At 40.1% G+C, this 21507-nt stretch overlaps 1 long non-coding RNA gene across 3 annotated transcripts in view; it reads left to right on the top strand.

The window, feature by feature from the left end:
* Positions 1-20955, top strand: part of LOC130183543 (uncharacterized) — a 27716-nt gene extending 6761 nt beyond the window's left edge. For all 3 annotated transcript variants that reach the window (XR_008829845.1, XR_008829847.1, XR_008829846.1), the window contains 2 exons: positions 9131-9210; positions 19828-20955. This is a non-coding gene — a long non-coding RNA (uncharacterized LOC130183543). The remainder of the gene's footprint in view (positions 1-9130; positions 9211-19827) is intronic.
* The last annotated feature ends 552 nt before the right edge of the window (positions 20956-21507 follow it).

The raw sequence follows: 21507 nt of genomic DNA on the forward strand, positions 1-21507 counted from the left end.
ATTTCTTCTTAGATAGATTGAGTGTGTATGTATAAGTTTGTGTAAAATCGAGTGCTTTACTGACCAGGTTTTTGCTTAATGGCACTCAGCAGTCAGGAACACTTGGTCAGCCATTTTAGTCTCTGGCCCGATCGAAACGCCAATACACCATCAGAATAATTGAATTACTCTTCCCTGAGTCATTCTGTCGTGATTAACCTCAGAGATATGTGCTAACCGCTGGCCAATGTGAAAGCAGCAAGCAGACAAGCTTTCATTTTGCTAGGACACCTATTTGAGTCAGTTTGGTGTAACAATGTTGGCTGTGACTTATCTTAGTAAGCAACGAGTGAAAGGTCATCTGTTGGTCACATCCCGATTATCAGATGTTGCTGAAAAGTGAGAGAGTGCGGGTATAAAGAGCGGCTTGTGGTCTAGCCTTGAAGCTAGCTTTGGAGATGCCTCACATTACATTTTTGTCTTTGTGCTGATGTCACCCCCATGCCCCCGGTCCAGCAGCAGGAGAATAAGAGCTACATTCTGCCTCCACGACACAATAGAGCCCTTCTTGCCCTGATATTTTCACAATGTGTTTTTGCAGGGCCCTGTGCATACACACATTCTCTGCAGGCGGCACAGAACGTTGATTCAGAGCGGGTTGAGCTGTGCACTCTACCCGATATTTTAATTCTTGTCGAAGGTGTTTGCTCAGTTTTAATTTGAAGTTAACTCTGCTTTAAAAACTGCGTAATGTCGACAGCATGTGTCTGTCCGAGATAGATATATCTCTTGGGTCAGTGACGGAGAAGCCATGTAAGCTACTGCAGTACAGTATGGTGGTGTGGCATGGGTTAACGTCTGAGGACCGGAGGAATGTGTCCGGGTCGACAGGGAGAATTCCTCAGTCCTGCGCGACTAGGTCACTGCACTGACAAGAGTCTGCCACCTATTTCCGCATGCGCACTGCCGCCCTGCGCCTCTGTCTCATTGCCCTCCTCTGTCTTTTTCTAATTCTGCCTGCCTATCTGTCTCTCGCTCCCCTCTTTCTCTCTCTGTCTGGCTCCAAGTCTGTCCTTCTCTCTCCCCTTCCTTTCTTTTGCGTTTCATCATTTCATCTTTTGTTCTTCCTGCTCGCTCTTTGTCTGTCTCTGTCTGTCTCATGTGTGTCTCTTTTAGTTAATCTGTCTGTCTGTCTTTCAGTCACGCCATCTATTTTGCTGTTCTATTTTGCCTCATATTTTTTCTCACTCTTCCTTCTGTCTTTTATTTGTCCCCATGCACTTTTTGCTGGTGTTTTTCATCTTCAAATATTCATGCCTTTAGGTATTTATACTCCAAACGTCATTATCCTGTCATTGCTGTCTGGTTTATCCATTCTGCAACCCTTCACCCTCCAATCTTTTTTTGTATTAAGTCTGTCTCTCCCTTTCTGTCTCACTCTTTTTCTGTGGCACATTGAGTTCAGTGCTGCAGGTGCTTTCAAGAGGACATGTCGGGAGTGCAGGGGAGTGAGACAAAAGAAGACGCAGAGATTTACATTCTCTGTATGCTCGTAAATATGATACTGGCATGCTTGTTATTAATGCAGTGCTGTAAGCATGCATATGGTGCCTGGTGGTGCTGGTCATGTATGATTTATATGGTGTGTTCCCACACACAGGCCGAGGGCTTTCATGCCAGCTATCAGTATTCCTGAGTGAAGGAGTTTGCAGAGTCTCACCTCTTCATTGGCTGACAGCGGGGGTGACAGACAGACCCGCAGGTACAGGAGTGTTTCCGCTGATGGCAGACGTGGTGATTTGACACGGTCTGAACCTTGCACACATGCTCACTGAATGGAAGCACATTTCTTCTTTTTACACAGATGTAGAGTATGCACAGCTTTATAGCTCATGCAGAGGCTCATCTGGACATTCTCATGTTCTTTTTACACTACATCCACACGTGTGAATTACTTGTGGTGTCACTTTAGTTCAGGGACAGATGTTCATGGTTTTCCATAATAGGACTGTGAGAAATTTAAAAAACAGAATTAAGTCATTTAAGCACATTTTTCTGTTATTGACAAAAGACTACACCATCTGCATTACTCTCTTTTCCTTTCTGAACTATAACCTATATAACATGTTAAATTATTGATTGTTCCATCATGCTCATCTTGTAGCCCATTTAGGTCAAAACCATCTGAATTCCATAAAAGATATTCACCATTTCAGAAATTGACATCTACTATAACAAAGTCATTGCTTGTATCAAAGCATGGGATGTAATGATTTGTCAACTGTTTGAGTCATCAGTCAAAAGAAAATTATCGCCAACTTTGGTTTGGTTAATTGATTAATTGATTGAATTAATTATCAAGCAAATGTGCTAAACATAGTCTGGTTCTAGTTTCTCAGGTGTTGAGGATTTGTTGCTATTCCCTTGTTCTAAATGACTGTAAATTGAATGAGTCAATTTGTACTGTTTGTTGAACAACACAATACATTTGAAGATGTCAACTTGTCCTCTGGGAAAGAAGACATTTTGTACATGTACAACTCATATTTTACTGTTTGACCATACCATTATGTCATGTTGAATTATTGACTGCGCTGTCATGCCCATCCTGCAGTCCTTTTAGGTTAAAACTAACCAACTGAATTATTAAGTGAAGAGTTTAATTCCATTGAAAATATATTCAACATTTCAGTGATAGCTTGTATAGAAGCACATTACATTTAGAGCTGAAACGATTAGTCGATTGAATATTAGATCAACAGAAGATCAAACCTCAACTGTTTTGATGATTTATGAATCATTTTATTTTTAAGCAATACTGAAAAATTTCACCGGCTTCAGCTTTTTAAATGTTAATGTTTCTTTGTCTTTTATAATAATAAATAAAATATCTTCAGGTGTTAGACTGTTAGTTGGACAAAACAAAACATGTGAAGACAGCAACTTGGGCTTAGGGAACATGCAATGGGCATTTTCACAGTTTTCCAATATTTAATTGGCTGAACAGTTAATGGATACTTGAAAATAAAATGGACAGATTAATCAGTAATTAAAATAATAGTTAGTTGCAGCCCAAATATTTATGCGTATGTATATAAAAGTCATTTTACATACAGTACTGTGATGTGACTATAGTGTGTAGTTACTGTTCTGTGATGTCAAATTATTTATTGTACTGTCTAAGTAGTCATCAGAAATATCGTATGTAGAGATTAATGCCTTGAAAAAGATACTCAACATTTTGGAAACCAGACTAAAATGATTTCATGACTGTGTGAGACTGAACTATTTTAGGTAACAAAATCTCCAAATGGGATTCAGAATTATAGCTCTTCAAATAATATTTCATTTAGCTCTGACAACATGGGTGTCAATCTGTGTTTGTTTGTTTGTTTGCGTTTGTGTGTTCGTCGGCCTGCCACCAAGCACCTAAAGCCCTGACAGTTTCAGACAGTGAGGGGAGGTGAGACGTGAGTAATAACAGTGACTGATGATGTCACAGACAGCATCGCGCCGCTTCAGCTGCCCCCCTGACCCGGCTTTAGGATGGCGGCAGCAGCGCGCAAGCACCCGTGGGTAACACACGCCAAAGCACATTAGAGGCAGGGAGATGGAGAGAGGCGGGGATGGAACACACAGAACACAGCTCAGGGGGACAGAGAGAGAGAGAGAGAGACGGAGAGACAGATAGAGAGGGGGGAGGCTGTCAGATTAAAGAGGAGAGAGAAGAGGAAAAGCTGAGAGACATGCCGATGTTTGCCTCTCCATGCTTTTTTTTTTTTTTTTTAGCAGACTGTCTGGTTGGAGTTGATGTTCTACATCACTGCCTCAAGTATCTCTCACTGTCTCGCTCTCTGTCCGTCTGCAGCTCTCTCTGTAGGTTTTGCTTCCTCTATCACTTAAGAAAAAGGAAACATTGATATGTGGTTTGTAAGAAAATGAAACAACATCAACTTTGATAGTCAATTAATTGTTAAAGTCATCTATGATGTTTTGCTGTTTCTCACATTTTGATGTTATTGTAATTGGACTGATTAATAGAAATCTAGATAATAGGATGTGTCTTACTCACTGTATTGGCCCTTTTTGTACGCAGAACACACTTTTATCTGCAGCATCTGTGTCTTTCTCTGCCTCTCTCTTTATCTCGTTTGTATCCATGGTCACTGTCTCTCAACTTCACTCACTGTTCAAACTTTCCAAAGGTGAAAATGATAAAAAATGATAGTGTGAGTTCAACAAGGGTGAAATGAGCAACAGCGATGTAGTTGAAGGACTGCTGATGTCACTGTTTCAGACATTATTCTCTGCATAAGTCTGATAGAATGACTCAGAGGGCAGCTGTCACTGGCTGCAACTCCTCTTAACCAGCCACTCCTTTGCTCCACTGGGACCATTCTGTGCTACTGAATATGAAACTAATGACGATTCATATGAAGAAGTAGTAGCATCTATGTATCGCTGAGACTCACTGAAGGATAATAGAATATATAATCTACAACAATATGATACAAGAGTCAATACTTTGCATATAAAGTGAGAGAAATTTTTACACTTTTATAATGTCATGGTTTAACTCAAAATCAACATTATATGGCTATAGAAGGTTAGTAGTGCTAGTATTCAGGCTAATGTAGGTATCCTCTTGAATTAAACAATATCACTTACACCATACAGAACATTTTCTAAGGCATCAGATGCCGCATTCAAAGCTAACTGAGACATTAATCATTGAAATCCATCTCAAGAGCCGAGGAACCTTGAGCTGGAAATGAAGAGTGCCCGTTCGCAAGCACTCAGCAGCCATGTGTTTGTTTTTGCCACAATCACTTCAAAGTCTCATTCAGTTCTGACTCCCAAATGGCTCTTGATGCTTTGATCTCACAGCCGAGAGATGAGCAGATACACAAAGCCAAGCAATCCTGTTTGCAATTTCATGGCGATACTACGAAGCAAAAGAATCAAATATTTTACAAGATAGGTGGAAATCTCTGCTCTGGTATGCCATACTTTCTCACCAAAAAGATAAATGTAACTGAGATAATGAACATTAGAATATACAGTAAATGTACTGAACAAACTATACGTTAATCTACAAATAACAACACAAATACTTGATGATACTCATAATAGACCGGAAAGATGTTATCAATACTGCTGCAATTCAAAAATAGATAGATAAATAAAAAACTTAACACGTCATCTTAGACAGACAAAAATTTTAATCGACATAAAAAAAAAAACTGTATATTGTCACCTTATTAACATTGATAAAGAACATTTGTTAATAGTGTAAATTGTGTTTCAAGCCAAGTGTTAAATCATAGTACTCTCCAAACCTTCCAGTAAGTCAATGAGGAATTGGATGGGAGAAATCTAGACCTCTTTCCAATCCGAATCCATTAGGTCCTTATAGGTTTGGCTTCAAATGTCAGGCTCCAACTGGGAGTTTAAGTTGAAAGGTCACAATTAAATCCTCTCTAGCCTGAGATTTCCAATCTTACCATGCTAGGCAAGAAGGGAATGTGTTATTTAGGCGCAGAATAGAAGTAAAAGGGTCAAAGTTCACTTTGACTACAGCTCCTGTGTGCAGACAGTGGCAGATGATGTTGATCTGAGATCTGAGATCTGAGATCGAGATTTGTTTATTTACAGCCATGACCCTCTCACCTCAGTCATCACCAGATTGGTATTTGACAAAAAATATGCAGTTTCAAAAAGGGAATACCAAATTACTCTAATATTGGAAAAACACTGGTGATTGATTATTATTCACTACTCTGTAAAGCATCAGAAGTATGAGGCTTTATTAAAAGAGTGGACTGAACAAAAGGAAATTGTAGTTAAAACGTTAATACACAGCGGTTCATTATTTTATTTACACATCATTTTGACTTTTTAGAGCATCTTTCTGTGAAAAATAAAGTACAACAAAGAGAGGACAAATGTGTAACTTAGTTTTCTTAATGAAGAAATAGAAGCACTATGCAGCTTCATTTCACTGATACATTCCATTAAAACCGATCACCACCAGCGATGCAGGAATGCTGGGTTTTTCTCCAGTGCACTGCTGCTCTCATGTCTCTTTCTGTTTTCTCTCTAACTCGCTTAACCATCCATTTTAACCGTCAATGACCTCAAAGCACCGAGGTTTTGGCTTTAGAAATGAGTGGTCTCTCCCAAGTGTGCAGTTAGTCGTTGAGCTGCTGGTAACACATCACCCCTCCAACGCACCAACACCACCCCACCCCCTCCTCCTCCTCTCTGGCGCATCACCCCACTCACTCGCTTTCAATCTCTCCTTCTCTCTCCTTCACTCCCTGGCTTCATATTGATCTGAATTCATTTGTTTCTTATTGATCTGCCACTCCACCCTCTGCCGCATTGAACAAACACAAGGACACACACCATGCGCACACAAGCCTCATGCACGCACTTGTAGAGAGAGAAAACACCCATTTACAAGACTGTTGTACGTAAGCTGCTTTGAAGGTCAGTATGCACACCCATACATTGCCGACAGACACACCTGCAATCAGACATTCTTCATGTGAGAGATTTCAGCGGCTGAGAACAAAAAGGTTTGGAGGGGTCTCAGCTCAAGCATCAAACAAGCTAATGACATACAAAGGAACCTGGATTTCGTATTGATCCAACACCTCAGGAGAGAGATGAAAACACAGGCAGTCCAGGACTGGCACCGATAGGCAACACAATTACAGCTGCAGTTCATTTCTCAGGTTTGCTGAATTCTACTCAGAATAATTAGTGCAACAAATTAGAGGAATTCAGTTTGGTGCCGAATATTCACAGGTATGTGAGCCAAGGTGTAATTTGTGGTAGTAATTGTGTATTTAGTCTTCTGATTACCAAAAATAAGTCAGTCAAGTTTAAGGCTACGCAATGTTGCATTGGCTGTATCGTTAGCAATACAGAGGAATGTAAGAATGGGATATGTTTTATTGAAAGTTCAGAGCAAAAACCTAAAAAAAAAATAAATAAATAAAAATTGCACAGAAATAAAACATATAAACATGTTTGTTGGCCCATATAATTATATATATATATTTTACTGGCGACAAATCCCATATAAAAGCAAAAATCAGCAGCGTGTTAGTGGGTGTTGAGACTGAAAGTAGCCCTGCCTTGTATGTTGCTTCAGGTACTGAAGTCCAGTCTATGAATTTGAAGGTTTGTCAAATTCCAAAATGCTGGTTTTTAATACTCATGACACACACAATGGCAGTATGTCATGGCAGCAATTATTATGTCTCTTGTTGTGACAATCGCATGGCAAACAGTACAAAGACTTCTTTCACATTACAAAATACTCTACCAGGGAATTGCACCTGCATTTATGTGATTTGTGTTTTGCAGGATGATGTTGTGTTGTGGTCTGTGAAAAGCTGAGCCAGGTTCAACTTTTTTGTTGGATGAGTAGTACAATTAGTGAATTAAGTGATAAGTTGATTGAGAGGAAATTAATTGCTATCTGTTTTGATAATCAATTGGTCGTTTCTAGTAAGTTGAAGAATTTGGGTCGGATGGTCATCTTTAGGAAACTAGGTTGGACTTTTTTTACTTTTTTGAATGTTTCATAGAGCAAATGATCCATTAATAAAGCCAAAACCACGAGCACCCTGCGTTACCACCTCTGGTGCATTGCCAGATTGGTTGAATTCAAATAGAGGCTATATTTGAATTAGTCTCTCTCTCAATACTTTTCTGCTTCCTTACCCTTTCCTGTCTCTGGCTAGAGGCCCGAAGTGTGTTGGTTCCTTCTAAAGTCATAAATCTATAACAATGGGTCACAAATGTATACTTCGATTTAAAAAAAAAAAAAAAAAAAACAGCTGGACAATGTAGAGTTTAGCTAATGTTACTCACGGACGAGTAAATAGTGCATTTACTATATTCAGCTGCAGATTAATATGTGCTAGTGAGTATTTATGTCACCATGACGTTGTATGTGGGGTCGACTCAAATTTAGCTACCGAGGTCATGTTCATGGTAATGAAGGAACATGTCATCCAGTTCAATGGTGGGGCCCATTGATGTGTTTTGAATAGTTTTTGGACAACAATGGAGCTCTACACAGGAAGAAAATCATTAGTCATTAGTTGGTTGTGCTCTTTCCATAGGAGCTTTTGATACAAAAATATATGTTTATCCTTAAAGACTCTGTGTTAAATTGAGCATTTTGAGTGGCACCTCTCTGTCTTTAATAAGCTGTGACAGGTTGACCAACCTTTCCTGAGGCCCCACCAGCCACTCTAAACTTTTGGTTGGTGGCATCAAGTTGCCATGACACCAGACTGTTTGTCCTGCCCTCTGACCTCCTTTCAGGACATGCTGTGCTCAGTCAGAATGCATCTCCAGCAGCGGCTTGAGTTCAAAGGGCCGGGTGGGGGGAGACAAGGGGGAGAGGCTGTGCTTCCTCTCGGTAATATTAGATAAGATACACCGCAGGCTATATTCGCCCTCCCTAAGTGCATGCAGACAGGAACACACAGACCCATATATACGTACACATGTGGGAATTAATGAGCGCACACTAACACAAAAGCAGAACATTGCCATCTTTGTTGTCTTTCATTGTGTTGCAGTGTCATAATTATTGCATTTGTTTGCCTCACTGCTGTTTAATTTATAATGTCTGATTGTATTTTCCAACATTATTAATGTATTATTCATCACCATTGTCTTTAACTGTCTCTGCTGTACATGTATTTTTGTACCACTCTTCCATTCATGCTTTGTTGATGGCACAGTATTCATTCTCACCATTATGTTCTACTTTGTTAATCCATTTCATACTCTGCACACGATCTTTGATACGTCCTCTGTCATAAATGCATGTGCTTCCATTCATTTCTTTGTGCTGCAAAGTGCTTCATCTCTAATCAGGGATTGGTCTATTATGATTTGAATTGTCTTGTAGTATTCTTTCATGATCGAGTCTGGGATGATTTTTGCTGCAAACGGCATTGCAAGGCTATGTGGCCTGGATAAAAGCCCAGATAGGGTCTTGTCTGGGTGGCTGACATTATTTATTTACTTATCCCAACTTCATGGCTCAATGTGTTTATTGATGTTCCCCTTCCTATCCTGTGGTATGCTGATAATCTGCATGATGCTCTGCTGATTTCAGGAATGCCGTGGTCAACCACAGAAGCTCCCCAGTGTGAAGAGAGCCATGGGAAAAACCTCAAACTAGATCCTGGTTGTGAGGTAAATGCTTTGGCAACATCTGTTTCTTCCCGTTTATACCAACAAAGACTCTTTGAATCTTACTGAAATGAAAGAGAGAGCAAACAGCTTGAGAGATCAGAGCTAGTGATGGAGAACGTCAGCTCCAAATATACAGAGAGTCACTAGCATTTTTATGTCTCGCGGGTTCTTTTTCTTCTCTGGCTGCCTCTTTCTGTCTCCTCTTGTCTCTTTTATTCTTATTCTCATCATAAAAAACAAGTTTGTTCTTACTGACAGTGTGTAATGAAGCAAAATTGTTATATTGCCGCCACTATAACCAGACTACTTCTCAACTATTAGCTATCACACAATAAGACCTTTTGAAAAAAGACTAAAGCTCAGAGACATCATGCATGTTATTCAAAATAATTGCATATGGGACCTAACATAACTGCTTGCTTGATTATTCTCTGTCCCCTCTTTCTCTTAGACAAACACACACACTTTACCAAGAAAAAAAGGTTAGAGTATATTAGCCAACAAAAGCTGCCTCCCATCATTTGTCACCCACGGAGTCAAACAAGCAATAAGAAAACCAATTCAAAAAGGTACATATTATTTAAAATAATGACATATTGGATGCATATAAAGCCCTCATTATGGAACAAGAACATTAAATTGTTCATTTACATTTTTTTCAAGCTGTGAAGTGGTGTGTGCATTGTACACATTTGTGAACACACATACACCAACATGGACACAGTGCCTCTCCTACTCACACACAACACCACACACATATATGCAGGACATGCACACACACACATACTGGCCCACACAACCCAATAGCCATTGACAACAGTGCCCTAGCAACCATTGGGCATCATGCCAAGCCACTGAGGTTGCCTAGTAGTGTGTTCCCATGGTAACATTTTCTGCCTTTGTAAATAAGGTACAAGGAGAGTGAAGGGGGGGGGGGGATTTGGGAGAAATTGCACTACAGAGTCTCATTCTATCCTGAGAGAGCTAATAATTTATGGTTTGTGAGTAGCAGATACTTATCCTGCCCCTGCACCAAGCTGTCATCTGACTGAAGAGGTGCATTAGCATCAATGGGGATCTCAGGTCCGAGTCCTCGCGACTCAGGGTCAGATCCAGTTTTGGAGGGGACAGAGGAGAAGTTTAATCTCTAAATGACTTCTTTTTTAAACGATATTACTGCGAAAGTACTGATCCATTCTGTTGTAGGCATTAGTAAAGTGAAATGTAAATTTTCTACATGTTTTCTGAGAATATTTCATTTATGAAATTATCTGTGTATGTGTCTGTTTGTTTGCCTATCCACATACTCATTTTTTCTTGTCACATAGTCACTCATCCTAGTTTTATTCTGTTTTACCGCAATTTTCATTCAAATTTTTGTAATTATCTTAATTAAAAAACAGTTATGTTCACCTAAACAGATTGTGCCCCTCTATAAAATCAACTGGACCATCAGCGGTCCTTGGCCCTGAGTTTGAGAACCACTGTCTGAGGCCTGCATTCCTGTTGAGGTGGCACTTGCCAGACGATTCATAGCTGTGGTTAACAGTTTATTTGCTGTCACTGGGCAGATTTCGCTCCTCTGTGCCCCTACATTTTTTGGGTGGTACTCTTTGTGCGTCACTTCTCAAAGACGATGAGTGGTTGAAAGCCACCTGAAATCTTTGTTCAATCTTTGACAGCAGAGCCTAACTGTTCTAGGTATTTTTTTAATAATGTTTTTTTTTTTCAATTGACAGAAACGGCAGCTCTGTGCTTGCTTTAAGTAATTTTCTCTGATTAAATATTTCTCCTGTTAGTCAATCACTCAATTTTGTTTTTTCTTTTTTGTCGTGTTTTTCATGTAAAACACCACAAGGTCTTCTTTTCCTTCCTTTCCTCTCTAACCCTTCACTGTTGTTGACAAATTTCATGTATTTTATACATATTTTCAGAATATTTCCTGTTGTCATGTCACCAGTTCTCAAAATTTCGTAATTGATTGCATCTTAGAAGTCATGGCCATAAATTTTACGTCTAGTTTAGGTGAAATCAGGAAACAAAATTTCTGATTTTAAATGTTCACTTCTTTCTTGAATATGCTTATTATAAATTGCGTGCCTTTCCTTAACCAAAATCCTTCTTATCAAAGGAGCAGAGATTTTGTTGTTCATAATGGATAAGTACCTCCTGAGAGTTTTCAAACAAAATCTGAAATGCATGCAGTGGATATTCCCTCAAAATACAACTAATTACTTTAGCAATGATGACTGAGAAAGAATATGTTGTCACTCAGTATTGTTTCAGCTGTTGTTAGGCAAGATTAGTACGTGATGATCATGTACATGATTATCCATATCCCCAGAGTCATTATTGTATGTGATAACAATTTAAATTAAATCAACAAACTTCCTGATAAATTTCTGATAAATTAAATTTGAGAGGTTTACATAAACACAGTAGTTGTTATGTTGCTCATGGGCCAAATTGTTTATCATCAAATAGTTTGGACACTAATCGAATGTTGTTATAAATTATGAGAAAGTACAATTGCTAATACTGATTTAACTACTTACTAACTTACTAACTAATGTTTGACTTAAGCCTCATGTTTTCATGAGGTCATAGTAGTGGTAGTCATGACATGACTATACATGTATATATAAATTTATATCTTTGGGATTCTGATGCGCTGGTAGCACAACCAGTTTTCTACAAATTTCAAGTTCATTAACATTTTGGTGATTTTGGTACCTAGATATATACTTTGCTTGGCTCTCTCAAGAGGGTGAACTGTAATCCTCACAAAGCTTCACCTGAACCGACACCAGCCGGGGTTCGGGCTTATCTGCCACCTCGGCCTCCAGTGCAGGGACTTCCCACCAGACTCGCATTGGCAAACAAACACACCCAGGCAGATTGGCAAAGAGCTGGCATTGGCACAACCATGCCGCATTCATGCGTGATTCGACTGCGAATGAGACGGTGAGAGAGGTTTAAAAAGGGGAGGAGAGGAATCAAGGGGATGAAGGGGGGGAGACTTAGTTGGTATGAACAGAGAGATTGTCTGAGAAAAAAAAAGTTGTAAAAGATTTTGAGGCCTGAAATGTTCGGTGATGAAGGACAAATAAGAGGCACTTAGAGAGGCAGGAGGACGGCCAAAGAAAGAAAATGAAGGGTAGGCGGAGGGTGGGCTTTTAGCATGGCAGAGGGCAGTGGAGAGAGACGAGGTGAATGGGTTTGCATTTGGAAGCTGGCCAATTAAAAAAAAACAATCTATGTCTCTATTAAGCACATGGTGCTGCCATACATTTTGAAGTTAACACTTAGTTGGTTCATTTTTAATTTAATAATAGTAAAATGGTAAATCTTTAGTACAGTCAACAAGTTGAGACTGGTTACAAATGGTTTTATCCACGTAACATAATTGAACAAGACCCAACACAGCCATTAATCATCACTCATTTACCTGTTCTTTATCATACATATTAGTATGCAGTTCTGGTCCTGGCAGACAATAGAGTGAGTAACCGTTTTGAGGAATCAGTGATACACCTCTAATGTGTTTGAATCCAGCTTCATCAGTGAGGTCCCAGTCATCTGAGACTTAAAGGTTGTATTTTTGGTGCAATGACCAGGCTAAATAGGAGGCCTAGCAACTCTGCTGTGCAGCAGCTATCAAGTAATCAATGAGTCCTTGAGGCACACAGGAGTGTCAAAATACAGCCATTGACTGCTAACAACAGCCAATTTGCTGCTTTTGCAGGAGATCACCTTAGCTTGATGTCGAATGTGTGGGTGCACCCCATTATTTATGGAGCATAATGAGGGAGATTGACTGGATAGTGCTGTTACTCCAAATTGCCTTCCAATTACTCACCCATTAGATCCTATTTGTTACATCAAAAAGTGCTCTACAATGCACCAGTTTCTGCCTTAACCTTAAAATGCCGTATTAAATATTGCAAATCAAATTGTCCTGTTTAAATGTGTTGAGATTCCTGACACCATTCCCGAGATTCTGATGAAGAAAAAGTAAATAAACAAACTGACACACATTAACTGAACTCAATCAAGATAAAATGCTGCTTTTGTATTTGTATTTTCAAGTTCATTCCACTCATTCATGCACTCACTCATATGTCCCACCCACCCACCCATATATCTATGGCTGGTAAGAAGCATTGCCATTTCTACAGGTGACACCATGTGCCACCATCATTTACTGGCTTCTTTGTAGGGTGCTTCACATCTTTGACATTGTTTGGCCTTGTTAATACAAAGACCCTCACTTCAGCTATTCTGTTTGGTAACATTTGATAATAATCCACCGCCACAAGGTCAGTTGGTCTTTTTAGGAACACAAAGCTTTTTGAAAAATATTTTTTACCTTGATGTGGTTGCTAGGTGGAGAGAGACAGAATTGGAGAGAACATACAAAAATTATCTTAGAATGCTTCAAAAGAAGCAGGGGCCTTTTTCATAAAAGTGACCTGCAAGCTTACAAATTGCAAACTATTGCAACCTCATAAACTTCATAAATAATTGCTTGTAATTCTGAGATAGATTTGCAGGTCCCACCGGTCTCTCACATGCTCATGTGTGGATCACGTGTCAAGTGTGATGTTCGTTTTGATTAGTAAAAGGTGCAAAATTAGTAAAAAGAGAAAAAAAAGGTTGCAAATCACAGATCGAAAGTTGTAAATTTGGTGAAACATGTCCTAAGTTACATGACAGGCAAAAGTGAAATAGGACAAAACCTGACGGTGGGGCAAAAAAGCAAAAAATACAACTCACACTTAATTTGAAGCCTAGGCAATGGAAGGTGAGGTTATTTTTATAGCACCTTTCAACAATGCAATCAAAAGGACTTTACATACAACAGAAAAGGCATTAAGACAAGATATAAGTAGACAGGCATATAAATAGAATAGAATACATAGAAGATAAAAATAAGCTAAAATTGAATAAAACACTAGATTGGAATAGTTAAAATTACAGTGCAGTCATAATGAAATGGGAGGTATAACTGAACAACCTTGTCTCATAGAAAGTACATTTATATACAACTAAGAAACAGTAAATACTTTTTGAAGGAAACATGTTTGCGACCAGATTACATTTTCTATTAATGTAATCGAAATCTTAATCTTAATTTTACATATTTTGCAGATTGCAAATATGTTTATACTGAAGGTATCAGTAAAATGTTTGCAGACGATGTATTTGTTTTCTGCTAAAATAGACAATCTTGCAGTACACTCACAGCACTTGGTAAAAGTTAAGGAAGAATAGTAGTCTGGTTTGATACAGAAAAAGCACACATTGATTTAAGACACGATGTGTTTATTAACATTTAACCAAAACCACAATATTTCCCTAGCCTTCACCAAAGGGCTTTTGTTACCTAAAACCACAGACTCTGTGGAATGTGGAAGCAAAATCCAGTCCGACAGTTGTGCACTTTATAAGCCTGCAATCCTCCCTGACCACATCCTGGTGACTCTGTTGCATCAATAATAATAATAATATAATAATAATAATGTATAATATATAATATTGATAATGAGAAAGAAATGTTAGTTGCAGCCTCAATATATGATTAAATCTTAATATTTGTTGTTTAATATGTTGAGGTAAAATACTACCATAGACAGTTAAGAATTCACACAACAAGGAGAAATGTTGTTCCTTCGACCAGCTGAGGCTGTGATATCTAACCTACCTAACAGACCAGGAGTATTCGACTTTAACCTCAGAATGACAATGAAGTACTGCTCAGTAGTGCTGAATGGAGTCTTTGAGGATGTGGAAGATTCCACCAGCTCCACTTGCAGAAGTAGGTCAGGCAGACGCCTACAGTAAGCAACTGCAGGTTAAGTGCTTGTCTTTGTATTCAGAGACAGCCTTGGCCTCTAGTGGGAGGGGGGGTGGTCTATGTTCTGTGTCTACCCACAAGAGGGAGACAAGTCCACAAAAATGCATGGAGTGCAGTAAGTGGAGTGAGTCTTCAATATTATCAGTTTAAATTCCAACAATATCACAGTATTATACTTGAATCTTGTAGCCACAGGCTAAGCTTTAAAAAAAAAAAAAGAAATCCAACATATTACTTTATTAGATTTTGGTTGAAACTAGAGATATGCCACAGTCTAATTCTTGTGATGAAATAATATTTTCACATTTCTTGGAAAATACACTAAAGTATGTAGTGATTGTGTTAATCTGAAACGTAGCTTTGTGATGAATGTAATCGATTATGAATGAAATGGAAGATAAGGGTAGGACATACGACAGGTAGAGACAGACAAAGACGGACAGACAAAAGTAATAGGAGGACCCTGCGAGGAAGAGGAAGAGACTCGTGCTGACCCTGCTCCGGTGCTCTGCAGCGTGAGGTAGTTGGTTGTATGGTTTCGCATAATAAACAGCCTGGAGATAACTGTACAACCTTCTAGCTTTCCCTGCGGTGTCACCCAGACTTCATATGAATGCCGTCAACCTTCATGCTTCTTCAAGTGGTGAGTACGAAGACTTACATGGACAAAAAGGACAAAAAGTTCTAAAAATGACGACTTTTTATAGGAGGATAGGAATAAATAAGGATGGGAATAAAGGTCAATACAGAGGGCTGTAAACTACATTAAACAAGAGTAATATTCTGAGGTTGATCCACTTTGTAAAGTGTAACACAGTATATTCTCTTTTTGTCTGTACAGTTGAAAAAAAAAATTTTTTCAAGGTCTGCTTTACTAAGTGTCTGGTGGATGTATTTTACAGTGATGGACAAAAGAGATGCACTGATAGTCCTCGCATTAAATCCATTAAAATAATTGTACACTTCACCTTCAGCAAATTCAATTCCAAGCTCATAATAATAATGACACAAAAACAAGGTTCAAAACTGTTTCTGCACCGACTTTAAATCTAAAACATCTGAAATACTAATCAGGTTTTGCTGTCGAGGTCCAGCTAATCCAGACATCAATATACGCACCTTGCTCTGCAGTGCTGTTTGATTTGTTATTTGGTGCAGTCCAATGGGGTATAGAGCCAACTATCGATAGCTGTTTGTTTCTTAGCATGCCGTGCACAAAAACACAGAGTGTCTCTTTAGACAACATTAAGCTGGAATGCTGAAACCAGTAAAACAGGAGAGTCCCTTCTTTAGAAAACTCATATTTTAAATAATTTCATTGTGTGTCAGCAGTCTGTAAAGTAAGAAGTGTCAGTTTAATCTGTACATCGGGTTCAGATCCATCAAGCTTGATTTAAATGAATTTAAACTGCATTATGATAAGGCCTTGGATTTTTAACATTTCTTATTGTATTAGATACTGCACAAATGAAGAATTTTACGGCAAGACATATGTCGTTTTTGTTTGATTTTGCAAGTCGTTTTCAGTGCATCTTTATTCAGTTGACAAAACAATCTCCAGAGTTAACTATCTATGCTGCTTTCTGTATTCATGGCAGATAATGACAGTGTGCCCAGACATTAGTATCAGTGTGTCTTGAAACTCGGGGCTGTGTGTGAACTTGCTTACCGCCTCCGCCTCCTTCCCCTCTCCTTCCCCTCTCCTTCCTGCCGCCACCCCACCCCCCACCACCGCCACCCCCCTCTGTCCCCCAGTGTGTCTGGCTAGTGGCTCAGACACTCAGTATCCGCATTGCGTTGCAGTGCTCCAGCGAGGAAGGGAAAAAAGAGCATATATCAGCAATCTCTGCCGAGCACTGCTCTTTTCTGTACACACACAAAGAAACGACTCCCTGGCATGTTCCAATTCAAGAGGAAATACAGTCACAATAGAGACGCCTGCCACTCGCTATTTTATAAACGTTGGCCGATTCCTGCGTTTGTTTTTACATTTAATGCTGACATTTGATACATGATGCCGACCGATATTTTGTTGCATATTTTGTCCTGTTAGCATCTGTAATTTCTTATTAATTGCTGTTAGGTTTATTGTATTATATTCCGTTTTATCAAAACAGCATGAAAGTAAAAAAATGTCTTGATTTATTGAAGATTGTCGCAACAAATTTCACAGATTTTCACCCACATGAAGTGTAATTTTGAGAGTTTTTCTTTTAAATGTACAAAGATGGACAAAGTTCAACTATGATGGAAATTGAGGTTTCACAATTTGTTGACAGCTTTCTTATCGCTCACCATATGACAGAGGATATTTGGGGATTTGTGCGAAAAAGGCAGCTAGATAGATGTGTGATGAACTGTGCAGATAGTGGACTGTTGTGTTAATGAAATATGGAAGAAGAGCAGCAGTGTTGTGGTCAGAAAGGCTGGGAGGTTAATCACCTTTGGGCTTGCTGTGGCTTTGATCCTCATGCTGTGTGAAATCCACAGCCTCCGTCTGTGAGATCCCCCCAACCCCTTTCCCACCCCCACCCTCCGTTCCCTCCCTTCCTCACACACACGAGCCCTCTCACACAGATGCATGTGTGCACAGCAGTGCACGAGGACATGCGCGCGCACACCTCACACACATGCGCCTCCCTCTGAACACGTTGACTCTCTCTCTCCTCCAGATGCACGAACATAACAGCGCAAGTTCAAACACACTCAAACAAACACAGAGTAATAGACACCCATGTTGAGAGACACGGCATCGTGTGAACGTAGACTGCAAGATGGGGCGAGACGGGACGTCACGCCTGGAAAAAATGTAAGGGGTTAGAGTAGGAGAGGGGGGAAGAGAGGGGGAGAGACAAGGAGGGAATGATGAAAATGAGGGGAAGGGCTGAGACAGAGCAGAGGGAGGCGGGGACAGAGTGATAGAGAGTGTTCAGGCTAGAGAAGAAGAAAGAGCGATAGCTGGAGATACTGCATGCTTGCATAAGTGTGTGTGAGTGTGTGAGTGCATGCGTGCATGTGTTTGTGCGTGATGTATGTAGGTGACACAGATTTATGAAAGGAGAGGGTCATAGATGGAGGCGCTGTTGGTGGTTGGGGGTTGGGGGAAGTGGGGGTGTTGGTACAGCACCAGATAATGGAATCAATGCAATTGTCCGTGTGTGTTATACTGTGTGTGTCTGCGTGTGTGTGTCTGTGTGTAGCGTACCTGCCTCATAGACATTGCTTGCTCGGACTCTAATCGCCTGGAGAATTAGTGATGTGACTTGGCAGAGGGAAACAGGCACAAAACAGAGCCAGGGACAGCGCCTGAGAGAGGGATAGAAGAAGAGGAGAGACAAAAAGAGGAGAGCGAGAGATGGAGGGGTAGCGAGAGGGGAATAGCTTTTCTGTTCACCGCCGCGTACTCGCTCAGAGAAAAGGAAGACTGAAGATGGGGCAGGATAGGTTTTATCATGCGTTATTTCCTTTACCACTGGATTAATTGATGCTTATTTTCTCTCAGGGGGAAAACGGATCAATAACTCATCGTAAGAGTGCGTTGTGTTATGTGTGTATGTGTGTGTGTGTGTGTGTGTGTGTGCGCGCGTACCTCTTTTATGTACATGCACTTGTTGTATGCATGTGCATACGGACATGAGTATAAATGTGTGCATGTGTTCATGTAAGGAACACCAGGCAAAGGCAAATGGTGAGTTCAGGATGACTTGAGCGGGCCGGATAACAAATCGAGACAATTCGACTGACCACGTCCATCCGCCATCTTTCCGTCATTTGTGTCCACCTTCATGTTTATTCTTTTTGACATAGGTTATTTTTTTACATGAGAATATTTCACTTCATTCTCTCTTTTAGCCTCTGGTTTCATCCTCCGGTCTTTGTCTCTGGTGCTTCAAAGAGCAGCAGAGGCGCTCATAAAACTGGGACAGAGGAAAATATCTCAAAGCACAGAGACAAAGAGGAAACAGAGAGAGGCAGCAAAAGGCTTCATGCTCTGTGTGCCTTTGTGGAGTTGCATGTTCGTCTGCATGTGTGTGCACCTGGCCACAGACAGATTTTGTAAGTTAGAGACACATGTTCTGGATTGTTGGCGGACGATAAAGCTGTCGTCTGCACAGACTTACATGTGATGCAAATGGAGCTTTTCAGCTGTGTACCAGTTGTTTGAACCCTGGCTCATATTCTTCATGTGGCATCTGCAGTGTCAGGCTTGTGTGACATTTATTTTGTCTGGGGAAGAGTAAATCAGTGTTACTCCCTCAAGGCTGAACATCTTTGTCATGGGGGAGTGATTGCATAATCCTGTGAGATCACAAGGCCTGTAGGAAATATAAGACGACAGTGTTGTCTGCGGCTTCAGGCACAGCTGTCTGTGGATGTTTCATGCATGTGCACAAGCAAAGAGTGTATGTGTGTGTGTCTATGAACTGTATGACCGCTCTGTTTGAGCTTAACGCTCATATAGGCCAGGCGGTCGTATGTTCATCCCATATGCAAATCCGATTTATACGTTAAATTTGAGGATTTTGCTCTGCGTATGTGCGCCTGCCTTCAAATGCTTTGTCTATCTGTCTGCCAGCAGGGGGCATTTTGTTTGAACGTCTTACTGCACAGACCTGCACTGAATAACAGGCGCTGGCTATGTCAGGAAGGAAAGACAGTCAAAGGGCCCTGAAAATGTATTGAACGGATAAATACTGCTGTGAGAATTGATATTTATATGTTTAGTGATTTATTTTAACATTTTCCTCTGTCTTTTGCAGGCTGTGATCCAGTCCAGTTCATGCAGACGAAACATTTCGTGTCGGACTGCATCGGCATCGATAACAAACAACGGTAATCATCAAATATGATGTATGACGTAGAGTCTATTTTTGTTATAATGTATAAAGATGCTATGTAAGTAATTCAAATGTTTTTATGTGCAGGTTTAGAAAAGTTAATCTCACGGGCTTAACAAAATAATTCACAATAAATATACGACATACGTCACTGAAATATATTTTAGTATGTTAAAATTTCACAACTTGCAGTAATATTTAAGACTTTGGATTTGAACTGTGGACGAGGATGATTGAGCAGCTGACCGTCAGCTCCTGCATTTTCAGACCAGCGGTGTCTGTCGGTGTGCGTCATTGTCCCTGAGACCCTTAACCTGTGATGATATGAAAGGTCACAGGTGAGGTCCTTGGGAACAAAGGTGCATGCAGTTGCCTCTGGAGACCACGACATTTCCTGTCATTAGACTGAGAGAAACATTCTTACATTGCCAGACAACATGTCATGAGATTATCACAAATATCAGAAATGTGTAAGAGATGTGTAATAGATCAGAGTTAATCTGCCGAGCAGTCGTAGAACTAGACGTTTTGAATGCATGAAGTCATCCGAAGAGAATTCCCCAAAGTTTCCAGACATCAGGAAAAGCCAAGAAGAGACACCGTGGTTTGCTGGAGGGGGCAGTACCTTTTGGCCGACTTTGTGAGATGAACAGTTACACGGTTCAATAAGAAGGCAGCCAAGGGTCATGACCCCGATATATGATTCACATGGGATTTTTGAAATCCGTTCACAGACACTGAAAATAACAACACTGAAGACCTGTAGTTAAAAGAAGGAAACGCTTTGATGGTTAATTTTATGAAAAGACAAAAAATTTCCCAGGCTGAGAGTGACATATACAGATAGCATGTTTGGTGTACCAAAACAGTCCAAAACCTAATTATGTTTAGTTTGCTGTCAGAAAAATGGTTGAATAATAACCTAAGCAATTAATCAATTGTCAAAATAGTTGATTCATTTCATAAATTTTCCATAATTTCCATGGATGAATGATATGCAACTTGCTCTGGATTTTCCTTTTTGTGATGACAATAAAATTCAAGAAATTGTGAAAACTTGTATTGTTTTTGTTAAATACCATGTAAATCCAACAAAAACTGAAAAAACATTTTTTAAAAAATGTAATCAGCTCTTTTCTTTTGTGGCACACAAACAGTCTAGGCAGCGTTTTTGCTCACCCAGTCAGGAATTGAATGTGCGATAAATGTTTCAGATTAGTGCAGTGAAGATCAACATGTGATATTAGGCTCCAACAGAGAGCACAAATCAAGCTTCTTCACTGCCACATTTTTCTGACCACTTAACAAACCGCCACAGCTGCAGTTTTCAGGTGAATAAATGAAAGTGACGTGGTCTTTTTTCAGACTCTCGCCCTGACGCTCAGCCAGGGTGGCTCAGTGTTCCCTGGCTCTGAGCCCTCCATGTGTTTGTGCATCCCAGGACAGTTGACATTGATTGTGCAGGAGACAGACTGAGCCACATTAGTACCCAGCTCGGGCCTGCCGCTGAAAAACACATTAACTGGCTGCATTGGGAGCCCTGTCTGGTAACCATGGCAAAGCACACAGGGAGAGAGGAGGGAGGGAGGAGGAGGAGGGTTG

Source organism: Seriola aureovittata, chromosome 16 (genome assembly GCF_021018895.1).
Source record: "Seriola aureovittata isolate HTS-2021-v1 ecotype China chromosome 16, ASM2101889v1, whole genome shotgun sequence".
NCBI classification, from domain to species: domain Eukaryota; kingdom Metazoa; phylum Chordata; class Actinopteri; order Carangiformes; family Carangidae; genus Seriola; species Seriola aureovittata.